Source organism: Euleptes europaea, chromosome 3 (assembly GCF_029931775.1).
Source record: "Euleptes europaea isolate rEulEur1 chromosome 3, rEulEur1.hap1, whole genome shotgun sequence".
Lineage (NCBI taxonomy): Eukaryota > Metazoa > Chordata > Lepidosauria > Squamata > Sphaerodactylidae > Euleptes > Euleptes europaea.
The window spans coordinates 79,454,457-79,457,664 of record NC_079314.1 but is presented as its reverse complement, the minus strand read 5'-3'; the positions used below and the strand labels follow the sequence as shown (position 1 = coordinate 79,457,664).

The following is a 3,208-nucleotide window of genomic DNA, read 5'->3' as shown; positions in this document are numbered from 1 at the left end:
TAGGTTAGTGAGACAGGACCTACCCTTACAGAAGCCATGATGAGTTTTGCCCAGCAGAACTTGCCCTTCTATATGCTTGACAATTCTATCTTTAATAATGCTTTCCACCAATTTACCCGAAACAGACGTTAATCTACCTAGCCTGTAATTTCCTGGGTCCCCCCGGAAACTTTTTTTTATAAATGGGTGTTACATTGGCCATTCTCCACTCCTCTGGTACAGAGGCTGATCGAAGGGACAGATTACATATTTTTGTTAGAAAATATTTGTTATCCCTTCATCATATAACTACCTCACTATATCTATATCACTAACAGTTAAAATTCAACCATTTTGCTCTTATACAGCTTACAGCTTATTCCATAATTCAAACATGGTTTTCATTCATGGCTGTATAGCCTATATGTAATTGTTGCTGTTCCAATATTGCACAAGTCAGTCCCAAATTAGGAGTCCATGGATGTAAAAAGCAATTCCAATATTGCCTGAGTCAGTCCCATATTAGGAGTCCATTGATGTAAAAGGCAAGACTGACACTCTTCTCCAGAGGCTCATTAAGCCATTTTGTATTGATAACTTCTTCAGTTGTTTTGTTAATTTCTTGACTCGCAATTCTATGATGCAGGGATTTCCTGTTGTAAGAGGAAGGAATCTCCTGAGCATTTGGGAAGCTCTGTTAGTGGGTTGTATAGCTTGTCATGTTGCTTTTACAGAGGTCTGTGGAGAATGAAGATGAACAGCATAAGAATACATGCATCTGAGAATTGCAAGTCAAGAAATTAACAAAACAACTGAAGAAGTTATCAATATGAAACGGCTTAATGAGCCTCTGGAGGAGAGTGTCCGTCTTGCTTTTTACATCAATGGACTCCTAATTTGGGACTGACTTAGGCAATATTGGAATTTCTTTTTACATCCATGGACTCCTAATTTGGGACAGAATTGTGCAATATTGGAACCGCAACAATTACATATAGGCTATACAGCCATGAATGAAAACCATGTTTGAATTATAGAATAAGCTGTAAGCTATATAAGAGCAAAATGGTTGATTTTTATTTGTTTATGCACATGAACACATAAAGCTGCCTTATACTGAATCAGACCCTTGGTCCATCACAGTCAGTATTGTCTACTCAGACCAGCAGCGGCTCTCCAGGGTCTCGGGCACAGGTCTTTCACATCACCTACTTGGCTGGACCTTTTTAACTGGAGATGCCAGGGATTGAACCTGGGACCTTCTGCATACCAAGCAGATGCTCTACCACTGAGCCACAGCCCCTCCCCATTCTGTTTTAATAGGTTTTTTATTTTTTTTAATGTGTGTGTGTGTTTTAAATCTTGTTTTAATGTTTTTATTGTTTGCTGCCTTGGAAGACCTAAATTGGGGGGGAAAGGCAGCTTTAAAATATTTTAAAATAAATAACTAAATAAGGTTATGATTTTGGGCAAGCTTACTTCTCTGCTGCGTCTCTTGTCTTTTGTTGAGTCAATACCAGAAATTATTTACTTATGATGCAAGGACCGAATAAAGAGAAGCTGCTCCCAACACCATGGTAGAACAGAGAAGAGAATGGTGAATAAATGAAGAAACTTGGCAACTCCTCTCTGACCTCGGGGAGTTCTACTTGTTGGAACCAACATCTCTCTTGATAAGGAAAAGAGAAAATGTTTCCAGCTTTCTCAACTGTTGGGACATTCTTCTCCCGCTCCTGCCTTTTTCTGAGCAACTGTACCACAGGCATAGCTGTTGAAAGACACAGAAGTTACCTCTCAAAGGATGACAGCTTTTTTAAAATAACAGATTTTTGTTTATGTATATAAAACACACACACACATAGGTATATACATTTTTCCTCTCATTGTGCCTCTTTTCTTATAATGGTTTGCTTCATACAGTTTGCGATCAAAAACAGACAAGGAATTTGAAAGATGAGGCACAAGTGTTTTACATAATTCCCTGCCTCCCTTTGGTAACTTGCTTTCTGGCACAAACATTCTTTTCAGGGAGAGCAGGAAGCATGGTCCTTGCTTTCTCGCTATTGTGTATAGTAATCTGTCCTCTGGGAATGCTCAGAACAGCTGTGTACCGGAATCAGTGCAAAGTGACCTCTATTACCTTTATTCTAAGAACAATAGGGAGTGAAAACAGAACAGAGCCAAGCTGTAGCAGATAACTAAGGGGGAATACTGACAAGGGACCACCTTTGGCCAAAGTAATTTCCCACCCTGGATTCATCAGTAATGAAATGGCTAATATTTTCCATTAGGGATTGTCACATAGTATATGGAAAATGACATCAAAGCCAGGGCATGGATTAGGTGTGTCTAGATGTAATTGCTATTTATCAAGGAAGTGTCACATATCTATGTGTATTACAGCAATCGCAGGAAAGCACTTTGCAGAGTGTGAATTAAAACTCATTTTGAAAAAATGCTAGGGTTTTCTAGTTCAGACGGCGCTGATACATTCTAGACAGGGAATGTCTCTTAGCAACAGTACTGACTTTCTATCAAGTAGTCAGACTGGTATGTTTATAGGTAAAAGGCAATGTCTTGAATTTACTTGTTAAGTAGTTTCGTGATATCCCTTGCATTTTTTTTTTGAAAAGACAACATTCCCCTCCAAAACCCAAAAGTACAGGAATGAAACATTTTGTAACATTTATAGCATGCAGGAGCTAAGCATTTTCACTTTCCCTGTTTGTCACCTTAGATTTGTACAAGGGCAGTATGACAGCAGCAGTTTTATTCTCTATTCCTCCTCTAATTATGGCCAGCATGGAATTTGCCTTTGTCACAGCAGCCGCATACTGGGTTGACGTCTTAATCGAGCTACCCACTACCACCCCAAGATCACTTTCTTGGTCTGTTGCTGCCAGCACAGATCCCACCAGTATATATGTGAAGTTGGGATTTTTTGCCCCAAAATACATCACTTTACACTTGCTCACATTGAATCTCATTTGCCATTTGGCAAATGAGATTCAATGTGAGCAAGTGTAAAGTGATGCATTTTGGGGCAAAAAATCCCAACTTCACATATATACTGGTGGGATCTGTGCTGGCAGTTTGTAGAGTTTGTAGAGATCCAGTTTGTAGAGATCCTTTTGGAGCTCTTCACAGTTTGATTTTGTTCTAACCACCCTAAATAATTTGTTGTCATCTGTAAACTAGGCCACCTCGCTGTTCACCCCCAACTCCAGGT

At 39.4% G+C, this 3,208-nt stretch overlaps 1 non-coding gene across 1 annotated transcript; it reads right to left on the bottom strand.

Moving 5' to 3' along the window:
* Nucleotides 1-1,210: 1,210 nt before the first annotated feature.
* TRNAT-GGU (transfer RNA threonine (anticodon GGU)) lies at nucleotides 1,211-1,282 on the bottom strand. Its single transcript has one exon. It is a non-coding gene; the product is annotated as a tRNA-Thr (tRNA).
* Between the last annotated feature and the right edge of the window lie 1,926 nt (nucleotides 1,283-3,208).